We start from the raw sequence: 24,687 nt of genomic DNA, 5'->3' as shown, positions 1-24,687 counted from the left end.
AGATCTGGAAAGGTGCAAATATATGAGAGGGTACAAGGTCTAATAGCAGCCTCCTAGATCCGCCTTAATTTCTCTCTATACTTGTTTGGCTAAACAGAAAAAAAAATCTGTTTGTGGGATCTTCATCTTCTTATTTCTACAAAGATAATTGTTATTACTGCTGGAGAATATCTTCACATGAGGACTCAAGCAGAAGCACCTTTGAAATAAAAACCCATCATCTATGAAGGTAGGACGAGATTCAGTAAAAATCTACCAGATACAAATGAGTCTTCCAGAAAGCAGAGCTGGCAATCGCTTTCCTATTTAGGAAAAACGGAGGGTTAGAGAACTAAAAATGTACGATGTTTTTGTAAAGGTGGCTGTGAAGATGGAACTTCTTGCAAGCCTTAGAAAGCCCTTTTTCTGTCCGTGCAAGTAAATTTCCAGGACTGCTGCATACATTTATTTTTTCGGAAGCAGGTAGAGGAGAGGGAGATTCACCCCATTCAATGTTAACAGCTTGTTGGAAGTCTCTCAGCAGTCCACCAGACACCTGAATCTCTGTCCCAGCAGTGGTTTGAGGGGGAGTCCAACAGTGGAGCTGGGGCACCTTTCTTCTTCATCCAGGCTCTGCAGGAAAGTGTTGCAAGTCGGATCAGATGGACAGCAGGTCCACATCTGCAAGGGCCTATTTGAGTAATTAGTCCTGGCAAGGGCAGCGAACGCAACAGCTCCCCTGAAAGCAACCAGTTGTTCTCCAGGTGGATGTTACACGTAGCCTGAGCAAGCGTGGCAGGACTTGGCCAACTACGAGAATCGTTATTAAATCTTATCTATGTAAATATTAGGTACTACTTGCGTAAAAGTTTGCAACAACAGGCTGCTGGTTATTGTAACATCTCTCTGCAAGATCTACCCCCTGTAATGAACTTGAGAATTCATTTTAATCCAGGCCAACAGGAGCAGCCTGGTCCTTTCTCCAGGAGGTACTTCTCACGTTAAAGCAATTCATATCCTTGTTACCAACAAGCACGAGTCCTTTTAAATGCAAGAAAAACAGTTTGGCAATAAAAAAAAGCAACAGGCAACAGCTAGAGACAGTATTATTTAAATAATACTGACTTTAGAGTCACCTTTTAAAAGGTAAAATAAATAAAGCTTCACTGCAAAGCCAACACGGCAAAGCATTCTGGGCTTTCCTATCTGCAGCACCAGAGCAAGACGTGTATAGTTGCGAGGCTCTGGCAAAGGCAGTTCCTGATGGATACAAAAGGCCACGAGACAAACAAATGAAAGCAGTTGGTGCATGAACCGGCAGCAGAAGGAAACGTGGGGATTTATTTGACAGCCCTTTCCACAACACCGCGGCAATCTGTCAAGTGGCTGGGACTTTCCTCTGGAAACCAGGAGGAGTCCAGTACGGCTTATTTAAAAAAAAAAAAATAACATAGAGCTAAAGTTATTCTCCTTGATACTGCCAAAAGCCCCGCTAGGAAAAAAAAAAGGAGGAAAAGCAGCAGCTATCTGTGCGATGCTGCAAAGGCCTCACTCGTTCAACTAAAAACCCCTAAACTTGCTTTCATAGGGATCCTGTGGGGATTAGGCCATATATTGTAGGAAGGGCGATTGTGCTTTTTCTTGGAAAACAACTGGTCAGCTCCCCATTTACGGCCGGGGCTGCACAGAGAGGAACACCACATCACAGCCAAATATGGAGCCAGGACTAGGTTGCTGAAGCCGTTTCTTTCTTTGGACCCATGCCACTGCTCCTGCTTTTTTACTGCATGTTGCTTTCGGCCAGCCCAGATGTAATAAAGGCATCGATATGCAGGAACACCCGTGCTTTCCCTTCAAAATATTTCCTCTGGAAGCACAGCACAGCCTAATTAAATAATGCCATTTGCGACAGGAATGAGAACGCAAAAATTAGAGCAGCTTTTCAGCTTGCACTGCACCGCACCCCTCCTTGACAAGCAGCCCCAAGTAGCTGACAGTATGCCGAACATCACACTGTGCTGGAAGACCCGATGTGCTCAGAAAAATAAAACCCATCCTCAGTTTGTTCTGCAGTGAAGGAAATGGGCAAAAGCCCTCCCGGGAGCCCCCAGACAAAGCGCTGCATAACCCGAAGCTGCGGGGCAGCGTGCTGCGCTGCCTGCCCGCCCTCCGCAGCAAGGAGCACCTGCAAGCATAGGCAATGAAAGGCAAAAGCACTGCTGGAAATAAATGCAAGCGAGGGCTGCTCCAGGACTCACAGACTGCCACCAAGATGCTATAAAACTCCTGCTCTGCACCAGCCCCGAGCTCTGGGCAGAGGCAGAGGGCTGGGGTTCAGCCACTGCGTGTGAGGCTCAGCAAGGAGGGTGCACGTATGGGGATGGACGGCAGGTAGATAAGGCGAGTGCTGGAGTTGTGTTCTGCCAAAGTGGGGAAACCTTAGGGTTGTGATTCATATCAAGCCCCTGAAGCAAAATGCTGCAACAAAAAGCCGCTGGGCTGATCCAGAGGTAACTTGGCCTATAGGGACGGTACCTACTGCAATTCATTCATTTCTATAATCAGCCCGAGGAAGGAAATTAAAAGCAAACAAGGAGACACAATGGCAATATCTCTTCATCAAACGAGGAGAAGCAAGTGAGAGCAAGATGCCACAGATTCACGGCTGCCTTCCCCTGGCCCTGCTTCTTACTGAAGGCACCGCTTTGTCCCTCTCCATCCCCGCTCTGCCTTGTGCTGGCACAAGCGTTTGCTCAGCTCTGCAGCAAACTGAACCTGGAGAACTAATCCAGGCCAAAACTAATCTAACAAAAATGAATTACAGCACGGGGGCAGGAATGTGCAGCCGCAGCGGCGGGAAGGGCAAAACCAGTTCCCTTGGCAGCAGCATCCCCGGGGCTCATCCTGAGCCAGCAGCGAATAATGGTGTTAGAGCCTGCACCTGGGAGTGTAGCTGCTACTGCCGTGGTGTAAGTGGCCACAGGCACAAGGGGACATCTCAGCGGTTCGGGTGCTTGCTAGCAGCACGGCCAGGAAAGCCCAGAGCTCAGCGCATGCAGCACAGCCTGCTTGACAAGGTGGGTAAATATGCAAGCGGTTAGCTCAGCGCTGCTGCAGCTGCACGGTTAGCTGTGATTTAACGCAAGCTGCGGCGCGTTTGCATCCATCACAGTTGCCACAGAGAATTAAGCGCTGCACGTACAGGTCAAGAGCCAGAGCTGGCCCCACTCCTTCACACTCAAATTGAAGCTCGAAATGCAAAAAGCAGCAGGGATTTTAACATCATTTTTGCCATTTCTTCCGTTTGTAAATAGCCATTGAAACACTACAAGGAGCGCTCCCTTCTCAAAATCAGTCGCCAGAAATGCTTTCCTTGTGTCAGCCTCTGACCTCCCTTTTTGGACATTTCCACCTTAAAATAGCATCCATTTGTGGTATTTGGGCTACCCAAGAGCTGCAGCAGAGACGAGTGAGACCCACACCTCGCCTGACATCACTGCAACACAGTGGGGGAAGCCAAGGGGAGCTGGCATCGAGCTGCCCCGGCCCTATTACCTACCGAGGGTGCCCCGCAGCTCACAGCCGGCTGCCCTGGGTGGGTTTCAGCCCCCCCAAGTGCTCCTCCTGCAGGACAAGGTGACCTCTGGGCAGGGAACTGCGTCCTTGAGAAAGGACTGCAAAACGGAGAGAAAAAAAAAAAAGAAAAAAAAAAAAGGAAAAAAAAAAAGGAAGGAAAGAGAATTAGAAAAAATGATTTTTCTGGTAATTAGTTTGCACTGTGGTGGAAGTAAATTATGCTTAATCCTAAACCAAATGCAACAGAGTAGAGAGGAATAAAACGAGGGCGAGGAGGGCAGACAAAGGCGCACACACATGTGCAGAGCTTCAAAGCCAACCAGAAAATGCACCGGGCTCGCTCCTTCTCTCCAGGAAAGTAACAAACCCCTATAAATGCCACCAGTGGGTGGCATTTTCCTGATACTTCAGAGGAGGGCCAGCTTCTGCTCCCCGTTACACCAACAGAACCCGAGTAGCTCCATTTACATCCCTGAAAATGAGATCAAACCCAGGCCCAGTGTCCCTGCTCCGAAATGCTCGCTGTGTACTGCTGACAGCTGAAATGATGAGCAAAGACATCAAACCTCGGGGAAAGAGGGAAAAATAAAGTTGACCAAACAGCAGGAAGAGGGGCGGGGGAGAAGAAACGCTCCTAGGAAAGCAATTATAGCTCCTCTTTCATGTCTCTTCCTTTATGCTTAGCGGAGACCAAGGGTGTTTTGCTTTTAAAAGCCAGGTGTGGCAGGAGGAATGGAGGGAATCTGAGCAGAGATTAATGGGAGTTTCGGAGACAAAAGGCATTAAGTGACTTCCCTGTAAAGGCATTTAATGATATTCAGACCCCGGCCAGTATACCGACTTCCCAAGGGCTGACACCAGTCTTTGGCTGGCAGGAAAGCCTGCAGGTGCTGTCCCACCCTGTCACACAGATGAGGCACGCATTTCAGGAAGAGCACATGAAAGACACTCTGCAACGGCAGCTGGCATCGCCCTATCTCGTTCAAGAAACCTGCTCAGCTTGAAAAATAGACCTCGGGGTTGATCTGCGCTTCCATTTTGAATTGGGCACTCCTTCAGCAGGCACGAACCCTCCTGCCCCCAAGCATCACGGCTCTGAGCTGCCCAGCAATAAGAATCGAAGAGCAGGAGGGCGCCGATGGCTCAGGTGCACAGTGGGAAGCTGGTGTGAAATCCAGCGTGTGTATGTACACCTACACATGTGTGTGCATGCATGTGCGTGCATGTATCTGAATTTAACTGGGGGTGATGTCCTAGCACTTCCAGGCTGAACAGTAAAATGGCAGAAAACAGAAATATCAAATCGCTGGCACTAATTTAGGAATGCAAAATATGCCTATTGCTGTGACTGCTGGGTTACAGCACCGGGACTGCACCGGGCACCAGCAGTCACTCAGAAACTGCCCAGAAATCCCCTGAAGTGAGTGGAGCAAGTGGGGAGGGCAGCGGCCGGGACCTCGGGCAGGCAGAGGCTCCCCGTGAGGGCGCCTGGGAACGCGGCGCTGCGAAAACGCAAACACGCTTTACCTCTCTGCACCACATAAATCAGCAGGAAGATGAAAAGACCTCGGCAGAGCTGCCTGCTGGCTTCCTAGCGTGCTAGCTTGCCATTTTGCATTCCTTCTCCTCGGCTACACATGGGCTTTATTCAGCCGGGGTGGCTGAGTGCCCCTCCTACGGCACTGCTCTCACGGGGCAGAGCACAAGCAAGGTGCTTGGCCGCCCCAGGACGGGTTGTGGTGCTCGCCCAGGCTCCCTGCTCCCACCTGGTAGATGTCCCTGCAGGCTGCCCCTTGGCAGGGGTGAGATGTTTCTCCTCGGCCATGCTTTTGGAGGTGCTGTGGAAGAGAAATGCAGGCTCTCCATGAATTCATAACCATAACCACTTCCCCTGCCGCGCGTGGCTCTACCAGCCTGCTGACTAACAGCCTCGATTAACATCCTAGGGCGCTTTCTGGAGCACCGAGGAGCATTAATTCCAGAGCAGTTCATTACCTGTGCCTACAGAAACCCCACCTGCAGTTTCAGCAGGGCCTGAATTTCTTCACATCCCCTCCTAAAGCAGGTGCTGCATCCAAATGGGCAGCCGCCCTGTCCCCCTCACCCTCAGGCTCCTCGCTGCCCCTTCCCACTTCACGGGGCAGGCGGGACCACGCCCGTACCATGACTCGAAACCCCCTGATCGAAGACGCAACACAAGAGCAAAACCCACGTGCAGCCTCCGCGACCCGATTTTGTCCCTTTCCATTTGTCAGGCACTGGGTTTTGTGGCTTAGAGCTGCCAGGGCTCCTTGTGTAAGGACGGCATTTTTAAGCGGGGACTGTTGGCTGTGCTGCCATGGCAGCTGCCATTTTGCATTCGTGTGCAGGAGGAGAGCGAGGGAACGGACTCTGCGGAAGAATTCACATCGCTCCTTTCTGCTCCTTGTTGTGCTGTTGCATTTAAATATAAAATAAAGGTCACCCCAACCGAAAGGGTAGAGCTGCTCTTCAGAAACACATAATGAATGCACTGGATGTAAAAAGGGCAAATGTCTTTTAAGCAAAAACACGGCTTGAATCATATTTTTTAAAAATGAAAAGCTTTTTCATCCTCAGACAGCTTCTGGTTTTGCATGTCCAGTGTGGGTCGTGGCTCTATGAATTATGAACTCACTTGAGTTGCTGCAACTGTGGCAGAGGAAACATTTCTACTGCGCAGGAGCTGCTCTCAGCATTAAGCGGGGAATTTCAGGGAAGAATAGAGCTGTAAAATTTGGAGAAAAAAAAAAAACACACAACACTTTTGTATGTTGTTTTACTCTCCTTATGCACTGTACAAACATAAAGTAATTAAGCGTCTCCAGTATTGCTGCGAGGCTCACCCCTGCGAGGCTAATCCCCATTTGAAGGATATGACAGCTCATGCAGAAAATGAACACCTGATGCAGTGAGATACGGCCCAAGCAAATACCATCGAACCACCAACACACCTCCACTGGCAAAAACCTACCCTTGCAACAGCCAAACTGTCAGCAGTGGCAAAGACAAGAAACCCATCCTATCCCCTCCGAAGACATCCCCAAATAAGCAGCAACTGTAGGTTATGAATCACAAAACACTGGTGTGACACAACTCGTGCAAATGGCAGCTCCGTCGGGTGCAAACACACTGACCCCTTGCTGCAGGTTAGGGGCCACGTATTATTTTGGAAATATTTGGGGAAAAAAAAAAAAAAAAAAAAAAAAAAGCAAAAAGGTGCATACGTGCACTCCCTGAGTGACAAGTAGGAAAGCAAACGTGAAACCTAAGCAAGCCAGTCAAGAATTACCCCAGCATTTTGAGAAGCCCGTCACAAAGCCTGTAAGAACAATCATCTGTAAGCATTATTATGCAAAATCGAGTTTTCACTCAACAGATTATGACAGCTCTTTCAAGGGGAGACGCATGAAGACAGGGAAAGCAAGGAAGTTAAAACAAATGGGAGTTTCAGACCATTGTAAGAGGCATAGAGGAGAAAGATAAATCCCAGTTGGAGAGAGGTTTTGAAGAATGATAATAATAACAGTTCCAGTTCCAACTCCATCATCACTTTGGGGGCAGATCATTTCCATCAGTCTTATCAGTGGTACAGAAATGTACCATTTTTTCCTATATTCCTGTATTCTGGGGACTAGTGTTTGTTAGATTAGGACTCCATAAATATAGTGTAGTATCTCTACACTCATAATATAACCTAATTAACACACTTATGCATACACATAGCAAGCAGTGGTTGGAAATGTCCAAACACAGCCTGTGCAGCACTGCCTGGCAACCCAAAAAACATGACTTCCACTTCAAGCAGGGGTAGGAGTAATTTCAAAATCTCAATTAAAATAAAAAAGAAGTTTGGAAAATTGTCTTGAGGAGACCTTCGTTTATGTTCTGCCTTTTCAAACTTTAGTATTCCTCTTTTCCAGATTTTCTTACCACCAGGAGGATTAACACATGCAGCCAGACACCGAGAGTGAGAACTATGCCAGGAATTTGAAATAAATCATTAATCTCCAATAACTCTGCAAAAGACTGAACTCAAGCGACATCCTCATTTATCTCATTTTAAAGCCCCATCACTCCCAGAACCCCGACCAGGTTTATGCCAGCACAATAACCCCCCAGAGGTGATTTCCCTAAAAGTAACACAGCAGATGCTGGCCACAGGTTTGCAGCGTGTGATGTCCAAACCGTTAGCATCAGCAGTGAGCTGCGGGCAGGCAACAAGCTCCGGGTTGCCAACATGTTCAGGCAACCACCTGAATTTCCTAAAATGAGCTGGCCAGGCTGGGGGAAGCCTGTCAGGTGGGACCTTGCCCTCGTGCTGGGGTACCCCAAAACCTCACCCCTGCATCCCAGATGGGTGCCAATGGTCAGCTGAAAGTCAGCGGGGCTACAGAAACATACAGCAGAAGGAAATGTGCCCCTCTCTACTTCTCATGTCCCCTTTGCACCCTGGTTATATTCATCACCCATTGCTTGGAGAGCCATCTGCTCATTTCTGCATCCAGGCTCTCTCTCTGGAAGGCTGCACTCCCGTCCTCCACTGAGGGAAAGCTGAGGTGCACAATACACACACACAAAGGGGTAGGGCCCTTTGTGTGTACTACGAGCTGGGGAACTCGTCTTTTCAGCAGAGGTGATCTTTAAGCAACAAGTAAGCATTTGGGGGGAAGTGCAGAACACACAGTCTGTGCTCATGCCAACACAAAACACGGTATTGCAGCTTCAGGAGCAGCCTGGGTGACGGTTCTCCTTCACCACCATCCTTGCAAATACCACTGCCAGGAACACATTACTCAGTACTTCCTCCAGACTCACTCGGTGTAAGTGGAGCAAAACACACCTACTGACACACTGACAGGGATTTTAAATCCTTCAGCATCCGTCCTCTCAAGCCCTTTATTCTGCATCTGTTTGAAAGCATGAAAATTCACTCCCCCGCCTTTTTTTTTTAAACTGCTCTTTTCTATTTATTTATTTATTTTCATTTTGCTGCCTACACATTCCACCAAATGTGCCCCTGTATTAAACACTCCTTTTCCTCTTGATGGGAGCTTTAGGAAACTACGACTGTGGCTATGGAGCATGCAGGTTCCTTTGCTACTGCTCTTGTATTTCCACATTTCGTCAAAATTTCTCTACCTAATTTCACTGTAGATCAATAAAAAGACTCAAAATGTTTCAAAAGTATTCAAAATTTAAAAAATGCATAAAAGAAAAAAATGTTAAATGAAGCTTGGGTGATACAGGCATGAATTATGAGTATCTGGGGTTGACAGCAGAGAAGAGCCACTCTTCTGCACATTGTCTCCACATCATGGCCAATGTTCCTGCAGACCCTGTGAGCCAGGGAGCTCAGCGTCCCCAAAATTACAACGATTACAAGTCCTTAAGAGAGTTTTGTGAAATTGAGAAGTGAGCAGAGGTACAAAGAGGTTTGAATAGCATCCTATGAATCATGTGAGAAAGGTAGAGCCAAGCTGCGAAACATCCTCTCTCTTCTTGGCTCCCAGCCTAGGGGCTCAATCTTACCATAACAGTCCTGTGCAGATTATCTAGCTGCAGAGCATATAAATCTCCTTTTATTTCAAAGCAGTAGGTAATCAATACCCTAAATTAGACAAAAACATGACTCTCCTTAGAAAATTGCTTTCTTGATAGAAGACAGGGAATAAATATTCCTAATAGGTACCTACTTGCTTTCAAATAATAATGGCACCCATTCAGTAATGTGAGATGCCTCAATTAGAGCCCTATTGTGCTAGGAGATGTACAAACAGGTTAAACTGGTTCAAGCTATTCTTGTGATAATTTCCAAAAATAAAGAATGGAACATGGGAAATCATCAAAATGCTGAACGTGAAACCTCCTGGAGCCCTGTCAGACATCTCGGGTTGAGAAATGCCCAGGAAAAAGGAAGCCAACTGCTGGGACAGGCACTCCTGAACAATAATAACAATAAATAGATAAAGTTTAAAAGCACCAAAAAATGATTTTGTATTAATTCTTGTTCCATAGATTGACAGGATAAAAGGCAGCAAAGGAATGTGATTGGTCAGGTCACTCCCTCTTTTGATAATGAACACACACACACACACACATTGCCCTCTCCCTATATATAGTGGAGAAAATCACTCAGCTTTGATTTTCATAAGTAATCAAATGAGTCACATTTAACCATAAATTAACATGATTAATACTGAAGAGCAATCCACTACTTTAAATTTGCCCACTGGCAGTTGCATACACAGTTATTTTCAGTGTGCTTTTTTTTAAAGTATTTTTTTCAGAAATGAAACCGTATCTCATCCGTCAGCATTAGAGATAGGAGAGGGAGGTGGTTTGTGCCAGCAACCTCCAACACTGTGAGATGGTGTTTCCCAGTAAAAGCAGGTTTGAAATATGGAGATGGAATGAATTTCCAAACCTCCTTTGGTTTTGTTTCTAATTAACAGAAGCAGACCTCCTTTACTTTCCCTGAAGATACCTTTGCACCCCACTGCGTACAGTAAGAGATGCACAGTCCTCAACATTTACAGCTGTATCTACAGCCTTCAACATGACTCCAAAGATCCTGGATGTTTAAAACACAGCAGCAGCCCAGGGTTCAGCTATTACACTATTACAAGGACTGATAGAAATCTCTCCTCTGGAAAACAGCCGTGCAAAAACTGGGTTTCTGCTGAAGGAGTACTTGTACCAAACCTCTCTTTGCTACTGCAAAACCTCAGAGCTCTTAATCCTATACAGTGTGGGTATTAAATGCTGCTGCAGTGAACCTGGGGAGTTATTGTCATGTGTTGCTCGTGCTGTTGCCCCAGGCCATGTCCTGCACCCTTCACAGCCCCACGCTAGGTGCCTGTCCAGGATGCACTGTGTCCTTTTGCCACAGGGAGACATTGGTTAGACCAGGCAAAAGCCCAGAGTGGAAGCCTGAAGCATGTACCAGCTATAAAACTCATGAAGTATCCTGGCAGTGCTTCAGAAGCAACATATTGAGGTGTTAGGGAAAATACTTCATCAAAACCTCACAAACTTTATATGGGAAAAATCCCTCCATTTCCAGGTCCAATTATCACCATAAGAAGCTGATGGGATAACTGCACCGGTGCCAGGTACAAGGCAGACAGGAGGACCTGCTCTCTGCCTGGGGGGGTTGTGATCTAAGTGTTTCATCACTGTCTGCCAAAGTAATATGCAAAGGTACAAAAGATGCAAGCAAATGCTTCCAATTTGTATACCTGAAATATTATTACAAAGTGCTGACTTGTTATCCAGTGGTTCTCAGCTACGTAATTCGATGTGGAAAACAGCGTTAAGAAATGTCTTCAAGGCTGGGAAAAGATTTCACTTACACATCAACTGCAGATTTCAGATCTAAAGTATGTTTGATGAACAAAATGAAAAATTTCCAGGCAAGGTGACCTGCACCGGTGGAGCAAATGAACCAGAGGACAGCATGGAAGAGAAGCATGCCCCTAGGTGTAAACCAGTCAGGGGACATGGGGGCTTGATGATGCACTGGTGAAACAGAAGGAGCCATGTGAAGAGGATGACAATGTGGTTATAGAGAGGGAGAAGAAAGAACCACCACTGGGGAGGGAAATAGGTAGGTTTTATGGAGGTGGGACAGTTCTGGACAGAAGATGGGAGCCTGAGCATGGATTTTACTGCAGATGGCTTGAGACAAGAAAGCAGGAGGAGTCAAAGGTGGCATGGGGCTTTTGGCAAAAGGGTCAGGCTCGTGGAGAGCAGGTTGGTGAAGCACACCACCATGTTTCCGGAACAGGTACCTCACTGAAAATCTACCTCCAGTTTTCCGCACTGAGCTCAAGCATCCTTGGTCTCTCTTCAGCCACCTTCTGAGCTTCGGTTTACAACACTGACGTCTGGGCGGTAGTATTTGGATTGTAAGGTCATCACTGCACGCTCCCTATCATTGCAGTCTTTGTAAAAAAAAAAAAAAAAAAAAAAAAAAAAAAAGCAGAACTTTTCCTTTCGCGTGGGGAATACCCGACATTAACTTTCATATCTTGCAATGGCTCTGCAGTCAAAAGGCCCGTGAGGTTACAGGGATCAGACCTACAAATCCTCCTCCTGCTGCCCTCCTGGCAGTGACTTGTCAGGAGAAGCAGCGTCCTCCAAAGACTGATCCATCCCCAGTGCCCGTGACAAACGTGAACCATGAGGCCGGACAGCAGAGAGCAGCTTCGCCAGGGCTTTCTGAGAGAGATGCCTGCAGTGTGGTGGGTGGGAGGTTCAGGGAGACCGCTCTGCATTCCTGCACGGAGATGTGCTGGGAGCACATCGGCAGCCCCACCTGCCACCCCCGTCAAAGGGAGAAGCACATGGGAGCTCTGCTGGGCCGCAGTCTCTCAAATTAAGGATTTAAGAGAGTATCAGGCTTATCCTGGCAACGGGGAGGCCTAACTTACTCATTAGATCTGGAGAGACTAAAGCAAAACAAAAGCCGGTGTTTTACAGAGGGATCTCCCAATTCCCTTATTGCTCTTCACGTGTGCAATTAAATACTTCAAAGGAGGAGAATAAACACAGGTGTCTTTGGAGAGGAACAAAATGTCAACATCGCCATGAAAAACCTTCACCACGAGCAGCAAGCCCGGCCCTTTCCCCTTCCCTCTCCCGGCCCCGCTCCCCAAGGAACCAAAGGCCGAGCAGCTCCGTGCTGCACAGGGGTGGTGTGAGCCACCGGGCTATCGCAGCCTTCTCCTCCTTGGCTGAATTCAGGTCATGTCTCCACAACCATTAATCCTGGCTCTTTGGTCTCAGTACACACTTGATCTGGATCAGCCCAGGGCGCATAATCACATTTAAGATGAATTAGCTGGAGCACATGATATGGAGTTTACGCTGGCCTTCCGCCAGCTGCGGCAGGACGGATGACACTTGATCCTGCATGAAGCCTGCCAGTACAAAGTTAACCCAGTGCTGTTTTTGGAACAAATGTGAACCAGCAGAGCCACATCACTCCTCTGGAAACAGTCCTGAGCGCAGATTGGTTGCAGTGCTTTTGATGCAGTTACTCATTGTCAGAGGTGGATGGGCTAAGTCCTACTTAATTACAAAGCCAGGGCAATCAGACTTACCCTCAGTCAAATCAGGTTTCAGAGCTTAGTGCAGAACTAGCACTAAGGTTAGGAAGGCCTAAATCCGCCCAGATTGGGCATAGACATACATCTGGTGTCTTCTTAGCTTCGTCTCCTACCTCTCTAGATCTGCTCAGGGCACATCCCATGCTTCTCCATCACTGCAGCAAGCTGGCCACCCTCTAATTCCTGCCTGTGCTTTCTGGGAAGCGTTGTCTCACCCTATTGGGAGCACAAAAGAAGCCATGAGGACGCTAGGAGGTGTCTCTTGACACACTCAATCCAGCCTATGACTTTACTGCTGCGTTCCTGCGCCACCAAACTAAATTCACAGTGTTGAGGGGAGGAGGGACGATGAGAGAGCTCCTGCCCAGTGCTTACTGTCTTATTGCACCAAAACAGCCACCATCAGCTGCTATCTCTACTCAAAAACATACTCGTAAAACATTGCTGTGCATGCCAGTCATAACCATTTTAAAATATCATACATTGTACAACTTTAATAGAGCTCACCATAGCATTTAGCTCAATCAGAAAGATGTGCACTGTTTCCTGCTAATGTCTACGTGACAGATCTACACACGCCATTCCAACATGAGCTTGTAACCAAGTGTTTTAATGTCCAAATTAAAATGGAAGTTTTCTGAAGTAACCATTGAACAACTTATCTTGTACTGGATGCAATTACATTGTACTCCTACTTCTTGGACTGGGTCCCTAACAGATAATTACGAGAAAAAGAAAAGAAAAAAAAAAAAACAAAAACAAAAACACACAGATAAAGTTCTAGAAAATAAAAACTGTAGGTGCCTCTCATGGGGATGCTCACAGAAGTGAGGTAGTTTGAGTAAGGCCCTAAACGGCAATTTTGCCATTGTCCCTGTGGTAATGAACAAACAAGAGGAAGAGAAAGGAAGAGAGACAACCTGGCTCATCAGTTTGCCTCCCACTGTGCCTTGTCCTTTGCCTTAGTTTCCTTTTCCTTAGTAGCACAAATCATTTTTATATTCCATCCTGAACCACGTCATCCTTTTCTTTCTTAGGTGTGACAAAATTTCATTGTTCCTTCCAGTTGTAAAAGAAAGCTTTCAAGGACTTAGCTGAAACATCTTCTGGTCTAGCTGATTCATGAGATAATCTGCTCTTAATATATACAGTCCTAAGCCTGTAGCACTTAAGTTTTAGATCAGCATAACATTCATTCCTTGCTGTGACTCAGTGGAGGCTGCAAGAGATGGTAGAAGGGAAAAAAGAAAAGTATCTTTATAGTAGGTTATTTTTATGAGAAAATAGTGTGCTGTATAGAAACAGCATTATTGAATTGAGGTGTTCAAAGCAATTCCTGCAGAGTAAGATTATAGTGAGCAGAGTGCAGGTGAGGAGGTCAGAGCTGCAAAGTAAAAGCAATTTATTCCACTGGTGCAGAAACACAGGGAAGTATTACAAGGTAATTATAAACACGTGTGATACAAGCATCTCGCATGCACAGATGTACATCCCACCACACAAACCTCAAGCTGTACACAGAGGCACTAATGACAACAAACACAGTGAGAAGTACAAACTTCTACCCTCCTCACAAGCTCACATGCAATAGATAACTTTCAACACTGATGATGGGAACGATTACAAGGCTAAAAAGATTAAACTAATTGTGTGTTTAAGTAGAGCATTTACCTAAAATATGAAAGCATGCAGAAAGAAGTATGCATTTGGATGTGTAGGTAAGGCCATTTGAATCCATAGTAATACCCATGACATAAAAGAGATCCTCTGGAAAAATAAATCAGGTAGTGCTTTAAGTGTAGGCAGGTAAAGCAACAACACAGTGCAGTGGAAGTAAACCAAGTAAACAGGCAGTGGGAATTACAGCCAATGCAAAGGGGAAGATAAGCCGTCTGTAAACTGCCCAGGGAAAGCGATGCAGGAGATCACACAGAAATTTCAGCTGTTTGGACACACAGAAAGCAGGTGAACCATTTCTGCAGGAAAAAAAAATAAATCTCACTTTCATTAAAGTTCATTCATTTCATTCATTTCACTGTCCAGTTGCTACCTGCTGCGAGCTGGTTTCTGACTCACTCTGTCCACTGCAGGAGCAGGCAAGGCAATGCACAACCAGGGAGTCTCATTAAAAATAGAGTTTCACTGCAGTGCAATGAGCACAGAGAGCCTATGGATGGGGATGGGGAAGGAGATGGAGATGGCATGAGCAAGACAGAGTGAACAAGAGCAGTATGAAGCTAATTCACAAACCCTACCTAGTGCAGTCTTGTATTTAATGTGAAGACTACACTGCTCTGTTTTGAAAACAAAACCATTCACCAGCAACTACTTTGTCCAGTGGCTTTACCAGCATGAAGCCAGCCTGAAAAAACACATTTATCTCTATTGACTCCTCAATAGCTATCCAAGATCAAAGCAAATGAAGATGGCAGGGACTCAGAAAGGAGATTTTATTCCATTATTCTGCAGCTCATTGTGCTTATTTTCTGTGTGGCGTGTTCCTGTATAGTAAGTTCATGGTTTGTCCTCTCATCATGCTTAGCCTTCAGTGGAAGTATAGTTAGATGCACGAGTCTCCCTAGCATAAACAGCATACCCATTAGCAAAAGAAAGCACAGACTTGGTTCACTCCAATGGCATTTTATCGTGATAAAATACCTGTGAGACAAACAAGTCTGAGAGTTACATTAACAAAAATTTCTACTCACCTGTATTTTTCCCTGCTGTAAAAAGAAAGACAAAGCAAAAAGACTACAGATGCATCGATCAACATTTCAGGAAAAAATAATGAAAAAAAAAAAAAAAAGACCAAAGAAACCCAGCACATGGTAGGTTTCTTGAAAGAGCGTAACGATCCCTTTCTGTGCAGAGCATTTGTGGTATAGTGTGTCAGTCAGAAACTGGAATTTCCTGCAATTAATCAATTTAATAAAAATAATTTGACAGCTTTCCTTCAAATGCTGTCCATGGTTTAGTTGCATTTCTGTTCTGGGTCTTTTGATCAATCAAGGAAGAAAACTGACTGGCTAGACTTGCTCTGCTGAAAATGAAAGATGAATTGGGAAGCTCATTTATTTTTGTTGGAGAAAGAAACAAAGGCAGACAAGCTGACCAACCAGCCAAATCAGGCCACTGGCCAAACCAATTATTTGTGTCTTGCCAGTCATTTCACTCCGTAGTTGTTCCCCTAACAAAACTAAGCGGCCCGTTCTCCCAGATATTTGCCTAATAGCAACAAGGCAATCCAAATTCTGGATTGTTTTCAAACAAACTTTGAATATAATTTTTTACTCTTTTCAGTTTTAAAAGAATAAGTTGGATGCTTTTAGGCATCCCTATTTACTAACACCTATTAAGCAACCAGAATGAAAGTAACTCGCAAAAGAAACCGTCTTCTCAGACGATGGAAACATCAAATTGGGAATTTCTGTGGTTAGTCTGGCCAGTGCCGGCCTGTGGCTGGAGAGGAAAGTGATTTCCTCTTATAAATTATGTTTCAGATGTTCCATTATCTAAACCAGAACTACACAATACATGTAAGCCCAGGTAGGGGAAGGACAGGACAGGAAGAACAGGACAAGATCCTGCCGGACAAAACTAAAGGGTTTTGCACTTGATTTATGGTCTCACAGCCTGAGAACATACCTCACTAGTGCTGCTGCTATAGTAACAAACCAGACTGGTATGCAGGTTTGTGTTAATAATATTTGTTGAAAGAGTTTTCTCAGTTGCATATTCATGTTTCTGCTTCTGCTTTTTTTTTTCTTTTTTTTTTCTTTTTTTTTTTTTTTTTTTTGGCATATCTGTAAAGGAGATCAGTACTTGAAAACAAGAAATGCAAAATCAGAGGGAAAAAGGTCCGCAAGGGCTTAATAAGAGAAACTCAGAAGTTCTGCAATTACTTCCCAGAAATTAGGGAACAAAATGTTAATGGGGTTTGGGAACCTCCTAGAAATGTCAGCCTCCCCTTGGGCTTTGAGGAGTCTGACCTGGAGGCAGAGTCCTCCAAAACTTTTAGGCAGAGCAGCGGCTTTCTAAGTGAAGCAGCAGCGAAGCAGCAGTAAACAAGAATGAAGGGGAGGAAGGAGAGACCTGGTTTATTTACAGTCAGGATCATTCTATATACAGCAACGGTCACCCAAAGCCTACACATGTGCTTTTCCTTAAACGCTATGAGTAGCCCCAGCTCATGCAGCAAAATCAACAGCAAAACTCCCACTACTTATATGGTAAAGTTAACCATGTCCTTTTGTTCTTGTGTGGACAAAGATTAAATCGTATTTATCATACTCACCCTCAGATTCAAAAGCAAGAATCTGAAGTTCAGCCTTGATTCAGCTAAGTGCCTAAGAAGTACTTGATGTTAGCATGTGCTCTGCTTATCCATGATCTTAAAGAATACCCCATAATTATAACAACAGTAAGGGTATGAAGGTTAATTAAAAAGCAAACGAGGACAATCCATAAAGGTAACGACAGTTACTCTGATCTGTAAAGGCATGCTATCCTTGCTCTGGGTATTTTTAAAAATGGGGAACACAGTTTAGATAATTGTTATCGTGACCTCCTTGAGAATATGTCTTTTAGCACAGAAACAAAGGAGTATGCTTTTATTTCTAATGGAGCTAAAATTGGACCATTTACATATAGTATTAAAATTAAAAAAAAAAAAAAAAAAAAAAAAACAGCCATGAATTTGTGAATCAGTGGACTGAAGAATAATGTTTGTCTTTACTTCCATGTTTTATAATGCATGTTATCAATTAGATGATCTTTGTAGGTCTCTTTCAACTGAACTATCCTATCCTATCCTATCCTATCCTATCCTATCCTATCCTATCCTATCCTATCCTATCCTATCCTGCCACTTTATTTTTTCATTTCTATTCTTTGTTTTTATTGTTTTGTTTCTGTAGAGTCACAAGGAAGAACAAGGCCCCTCCGCACCTACTCCCACTGTTTCTCTCTCTTGGCACTGATGTCTCACCCACAGAAATTAACTGAGAAATTTGAATCTTTTACTTACTAAGAAAGGGGAATGGAGACCCATGGGGATAGAGCTGATCTTTGGTTCAGTTCTTCCATACAGCCCATCAGTCTGAAACTCAACCAGAAGGGAAAAATACCTTTCATGGACTATAGATTGTTAACACATAAGAGGAGGGGAGTAAGAAATGGCATGACTTTCTGGAGTAGGATCTAGCAAATGGAAGAGGAAAGACTTATTACATACAGGACAATTTACCTTTTTCAAGAAGAAGTACAGCCTCTGCACTGGATCATTTCTCCAAGGCCAAAAAAAAGGGTACCAAAGATCTACAGCACTATTCCTACTATCATCACTATCGCTGTTCAAAGAAATGAGCCATGTACCAACACATCTCTTTGAAGAAAACCCAAAGCACTGCCTCTTGGTGCAGGAGGTCTGAGTCATTTCTTTAAGCATTTTCCCCTTTAATGAATGAGGACAGCTACTGCATTGCTCCATTTATTCATATCATACATTACTTGTGGCTTTTGGTTTTCTGGCAAAGCACCAATGTATCCTCTCGGTTATAAAAACTTGTCGTGCCTCTGAGATACCACTAATTTGAGAAGGTGAACATGGTCCAAGTACCCATTAGTGGTCAATGCCCATTGATGGGACTGAGCGAGCACAGTGATAAAAGAGAGGATAAGGAAGATATTAAAGTACCATGAGCCTGGCAGATTTTTTTAAAGCTAAAAGTGGCACTCTGACTTACTTTTTCCACCCCCTGAAACAGGTCAAGAGCCAAACCAGGAAATTATAGAGTTGTAGGATTAACATCTGGCACAGGAAACCTCTAAGGGATGTGACATGGGAACACCTGGAAAGACAGTTTGATTAAGGACAGCCAGCATACATTTAGACACAGGAGGTCATGCTTAACTAACCTGCTGGATATCTTTGAAGATAATACTGCCGTGGCAGATAAGAAAAACATGACAGATGCTGTACAGATTAGATTTTTCAAACAAAGTTTTGACAAGGTCCAGCCTCTGAGCTGACTAATGGAGACAAACAAAAAGTTATGGATTACAAAGTAAAAGGACAGAACAGTGGCTGCAGAGCAAGAGATAGTCAGCTGTTGAGCAGGCGCTTTATATAGGGAAAAGGATTACTGAGTGGTGGGGTCAGATTTACAATGCTTCTTCCATCCCACTTCCCTCAAATACTGTTTCCATGTTAGCATCTTTCAGACAAAAATGTCCTTATGACCTTTACTGCCTTTGATGAGGGGTTTTATGTCACAGCAGCTATGAGCAATGGCTTTAGTGTCCATTTGGTTCACAGTACTGAGCTTGTACTTGTACACTGAGGTCAATAGACAGATACTGAAAAGAATATCTTCACACGGTGTTCTGGCTCTCACTTTAGGAAATGAATCTGGGCTAAGCACTGTCAATGTAGAAGAATTTGGTTCACTCAGCAAATGTAGTTCAATACAAAAAGCGCAAAATAAATTAGTCCCCGAGAAAGGACTCAGGCAAAGTTGTATATGCTAAGTACAATAATGACAAGACAAATAGTAGAGGCAAAGAATTTTAAGCAATGTAGTGGAAAAAGAGATAATTAAAGCCACCAATATGTGGCAGAATGTCAGAAAAAAATGAAGAAAGAAAAAAAAAAAGAGAGAGAGAAATGGGATATAAGCTTGTGTTAGCAGAGATACAGCAGTAACAACTCAAAATCAATGGTTTGTTCTGGAGATGGAGGCTTAGCAGATGCTCTGTATTAGCCGCTATATCACATCAAGAATATCATTGCCTCAGAGGGTGCAAGAGCAGAGCAACAAAAAGTGAAACCAGATCTTGGCTCTTACCAAGCCCAAAGTTATTAGGTGGGTGAACTGAGAGCATGTTATGCTTATTCTCAGTGGAAAAGACAATACTTTGAGGTGACCTAATAGAGGATTTTCAGGATCATGAAAGGGAGTGATCAAGGTAACTTCTACCCAGGCAGGGTGGAGGACCAGGAGGGAAGGAAGGGAAGGAATGTTGAACCAGACTGCAAACATTTCAAATAAAACAACTGGGAGTAAACAGGGAAGTTGTCAGGCAGAACTGCTTCAGCTGAAGGGTAATAAACATGTGGAACAAGTTACTAGGAGAGGCAGCTGAAACAAAGATTGCACATGAGCTCAAAAGACACCTGGATTTGTTTCAAGAGAAGAGAGGGATTCAGGGTTTTTTTTTTTGTGGAAAGCAGAATGTTGGGATTAAGACACACTTTAAAACAGCAGGTATGCCAAGCCATTCTGGGGTGCCTAAAATTATGCATACTGCCATATACTGTTCAGCAAAATTCCCCGTGCTGCTGCCACACCCTCACCCTGGAGCCACGGTTAAAAGAAATACCTCTCCATAGGATCCTTCCCTCCTGCAGCTTGTTTGGGCCAAACCATTTAAATTGAGAACAGTTCTCCCAGACATCTCCCTGCTGCAGGCTACAACAAAGTGAGAAATGAGCTGTAGGGACATCACCAAGTCCCACCAGCAGTGACCTCCTCAAGCACAGGAGAAACCTGCCACTGCTGCTGCATGACCCCCCTGAAACCCTGACTGAGGTGCTGGAGAAATTAGGTGACCAGAGGCATCTGTGGGCTCATTTCCCAGGGGAGACTTCCCAGGGCCTCAGTCTTTTAAGCCCTGAAATCTGCCCTGAAAGAGGCAGGTTTCCTGATATTTACCAAAGGTGTCCTGCTTGCTCTCTGAATGCCACCCAAGAGAGGGAGTGAGACAGAAAAAACAAGCTATTGCTCATGACTGGCATGGCAAGAAGAGGCGGGCACTGGCAGCCTCATCTGGAGCACACTTCTTGCTCCTCTCCGTGAGGAGAACATTGCAAACAACTCCCACCAGACGTCCTGCCAGAAGACACTGCCTCGGCTTCAAGCAGAGGAGCAGGCCCTCTGGAAGTGTTAAACTGAAGAGAGAGGATCAGGACATGGGTGGCAAGAAGTGTGCAGAGGACACGGGTGCTGCCTGTCCTCTGGCTCCTGCTGCCTGCCCCAAACACCCTCCCTTGTTTCCTCTGCCTCCCAGCCATGCCCCCACATGGAAAGCTGGGCACTGCAGGCCTCCCTCGTACAGCTGTGCTGGCACCCAGTCATACAGCCACAGAATAATTTAGGTTGGAGAAGATCTTCAAGATCGCAAAGTCTAACCATTAACCAGACCTTACAGAGTCCCTTACAGAGTAACTTTCCTGCAATACCGACAGCTATTTGATGTCATTTGGACTAGAATCATGACAAGATGAGGTTAATTAAAAGTGGGTAAATAAGGATCTTAACACTCCCCATATAAATTCTATCTTTATTTTAAAATAGCCACTCCAGAACTAGTTTCAGTTTTGTTAGAGAAAAAAAAAATAGTGCTCCTTGGTTCAGAAATTTATACTCACCAGTTTACCTTTGAGCAATTACTGTGGATGAGATATAGCATGCAGAAATTAGGTGACTGTTTTGGAAAATGTTAGCATGCTTCTAAAGAATTCTCTATTCTAGAGAATCCACCACCATGGAAGTATTTTTTTCATGACTTTATTTTTATGTCTGTTACTAGTTATAGAAACATGCAATATTGAGGCTGAAACAGGTTTTCTCATCTGATATTTCTTCTATTACCTGATACCCTGATTTCTCATTCAAGTGACAATCATTGGTTCTTAGTATTTATTTAATTTTAGCATGGTATAACAAGAAACAAAGAGTGGTGCTGTTTAGGAGAGTATAAATAGCGACATGGGCATTGCAACAGGAGAAAGAATAAAGCAGATGAAGAAACTGTTCTTTCAAACCTGAGTATCCCATCCTACCTACAATGACAGTAACACATCCAGGATTTAGAAGAAGGTACAACGTAGAAAACAGTGGTTTATTTTTAAATGCATTACTATTCTTTCAAACACAGCTTAGCCAATGACACTGCCTTCAAACACCCCTCAGACAGGTGTTTATTTTCTGCATCCCGGTTCTCTGCCAAAAAAAAAAAAAAAAAAAGAGAGAAAGATGAACTTTTTTTTAAGAGACCACAGTTTGTATGCTTCATAGAGACACACCAGGACCACACATCCCCTCTTTGGGAAGATGTCAACCTCTTAAAGCAACTGGTAAGTTGTCCTGGTTTCAGTTAGAACAGAATTAATTTTCTTCCTAGTAGCTGGTGGAATGCTGTGTTTTGGCTTAGGATGAGAAGAGTGCTGATAACACCCCGATGTTTTAATTGTTGCAGAGCAGTGCTTATACCAAGCCAAGGACATCTCAGCCTTTGCTCTGTCCTGCCAACAGGCAGGCTGGGGGTGCAGTAAGAGCTGGGAGGGGACAGACCCAGGACAGGTGACCCAAACTAGCCAAAGGGGTATTCCATACCATCTGACGTCATGCTAAACAATATATAGGGGTGGCTAGCCGGGGGGGGGGGGCGGACTGCTCGGGGTTAGGCTGGGCATCGGTCAGCGGGTGGTGAGCAATTGCATTGTGCATCACTTGTTTGTACATATTATTAGTAGTAGTACTATTATCATCATTGTATTATTATTATTATTATTATTATTATTTTCCTGTCTTATTAAACTGTCTTTATCTCAACTCACGAGCTTCACTTTCCATTTCTCTCCCCCGTCCCAGAGAGGGAGGGGGGAGGGTGAGCGAACGGCTGCGTGGTGTTTAGCTGCCAGCCGGGTTAAACCACGACAGTCTTTTTGGGAAAAGGAAGGGCGTTGCACCCCCATGCTGCGTCTCGAACCCGTGACCTCAGATTTCTCTTCACGTCGCGAGGTCAGGGTTATGCGAGCGCCTCGAGCCGGTGAGCCACCGCCGCACCCTCAAAAAACTGAAACCAGGACATAAGTGCATAAACACAAAGTGGAATTAATGTTACTAATTGTTTTTGCAGTAAAAGAGCATAGGGTGCATCTGCCAAACTGAAGACTCTCTTCAGCCCCACACTGCCACAGCCACCTGACCACAAGGCTGCTCAGTGTTCTCCTTCCCCACTTCAACCAGAGCTGCATTTCCCAACTGGCTGTCCACATGCTGTCTGCAGCTTTCTCTCCAGGAGACCTGCCATGTAATTCCTATCAACTGCCCTTTGAAAAGTCTGCCAAGCTTTTGTTGCTTGCAAACCTTGGACGAAGGATTCTCTCTCCCTGCTAATCACACCCAGGTCCCCAGAAAATACCTTTATCTAGATCTAGCCATCATGTCATCACCAACAGGGGTAACGAACAGAGACCTCTGGGGAAAGCTAATAATATTAGGCAGGGTGTGAAAACAGTTAACACTATTCTGGGCAATGTCAGACCAAGTTCCCTGCAGGTGTAAATGGAGTTTTGACCATTTATGGGAAAAAGGAACATTTGACTTTTGGAGTGTGCTGCCAACCCTGCCAGCCTCCTCAATGCATGCTCCAGCATGGAAACTTCCATGAAGACCATCTTCATTTAGAGCTGTAGGTAAGTCCCTTCCAAATCCATCCACACTTTCTCTGGAAAGTTCACATCTGGGTGACATTACTGAGATGATCGGATTAAAGACTTTGTTTCCTACAGAAGACAACTGACACTATTCAGGTCAAGAGACAATTGCTAATAAAACAATATGCTGTGTCATACACTCTTTTGCTTAACTGTGTCACTGAATTTGTTGGAATAAGCGTTTTCTAGCAAAAATGTGTATTTTGCATTCTCTCCTGGTTTGCAACAAATTTTCTTCATGTCCAAGATTTATTTAGGATATGTCATTTGACTGCAAGGACTGGGAGATTAATTACAGTTTTCCTGTTTCAATTTTCCACTGATAAATTATCTTGATAATCACGATGACTACTTGTTCAACCAGCTGTAGTTTGTGAAACATTCTTTCTGCCATTCCAGAAGTAATTTTCGAAGAGAAATTGGAAACCTATTTCCAGATTAGGCCACTGAACAGAATGAAGGATATATAACCAACGGACTGACAGAAACACTGTAAAGCAAGATGCGAAAGATTAAGCCTAAAACCATATAGATGGGTCACCATCAATTATGCATCTGACTACTCTTAACAAGCTCACCTGAAAGCCAGAAACAGAGTAGTAAATATTGCTATGAGCCAGGTGCTCAGGGTGGGGTCTAAAATAATCAGTAAATGTCCTCATAGCAATTTTAAGCAGTAACAACTGCTTGTTTCCAAATATGTAGAAATATAAACGCATATAAATATATATAGCTCCAAACAATTAATCTATTTTGAAGAAGTGGGGAACAAAGTTTATTGTTTGCTATTGGCATGGCAACCAGAGAGAAACACATCATCTATTACACATGGCAAGGGCGCATGGAGCCGAATGGCTGGGATAGAAATAGGAACAGGCAAGGAGCCGGCTGAAAGGCAGCATCAGGCTGGGATGCTAGGAGGCTGGCCTTTCCCACCAATCTTCATTTCATCCAGTCCCAGACCAGTGAAGCAGGGTGCAGGAGGATTTTTTCTCTCCAAGGCAGCCTCTACAGCTTTATTGTAAAGGAAATAAAGGCTGGGTGAGTTAATATCACCCTGGCATACACCAGAGCTCTGAGAAGGTGGGAAGAGTTATGGTCAAAATGAATTGTCTGCACCAGATCTTTTGCTTCCCTACAGTAAGCATCTATAAAAAGGTCTGGCTTCCTTTGAAGGAAAATAAAAACAAAGCACAGAGAAGCATCTATTCTTGCTTAAATGAATTTGCAGGCTGAAAGCCAAAGACAGCAGTGAGAGCAAAAGATTTATAAAGGGTAAACAAATAAATAAACACTCAAAACAAACAAACAAGCAAACGTAGCTCAAGATAGAAGCTCAACTGAATGTGCTACAGTACAGCATTCAAGTTCATGTCCTTTCCCACTTCCTTCACTGCTTCTTTGTGGCTTGAGTGTGACAGGGGCCTGCTGGACCGCCCAGGGAGTACAAAGGGATGCGCCTTCCCCACTCCTCTGCTCAGGGCTGGGAGAAAAGGTGTG

At 44.6% G+C, this 24,687-nt stretch overlaps 1 protein-coding gene and 1 long non-coding RNA gene across 4 annotated transcripts in view; both read right to left on the bottom strand.

The window, feature by feature from the left end:
• The window catches only part of NHS (NHS actin remodeling regulator), a 246,645-nt gene that overhangs the window by 146,679 nt on the left and 75,279 nt on the right, over window positions 1-24,687 (bottom strand). The gene's annotated exons all lie outside the window — the stretch shown is intronic.
• The window catches only part of LOC311439687, a 41,496-nt gene that overhangs the window by 2,309 nt on the left and 14,500 nt on the right, over window positions 1-24,687 (bottom strand). The gene's annotated exons all lie outside the window — the stretch shown is intronic.

This window comes from Aythya ferina (assembly GCF_964211825.1).
Source record: "Aythya ferina genome assembly, chromosome: 1".
NCBI lineage: Eukaryota > Metazoa > Chordata > Aves > Anseriformes > Anatidae > Aythya > Aythya ferina.
Note: the sequence above shows the minus strand (reverse complement) of the source record. Positions and strands in the feature narration are given on the sequence as shown.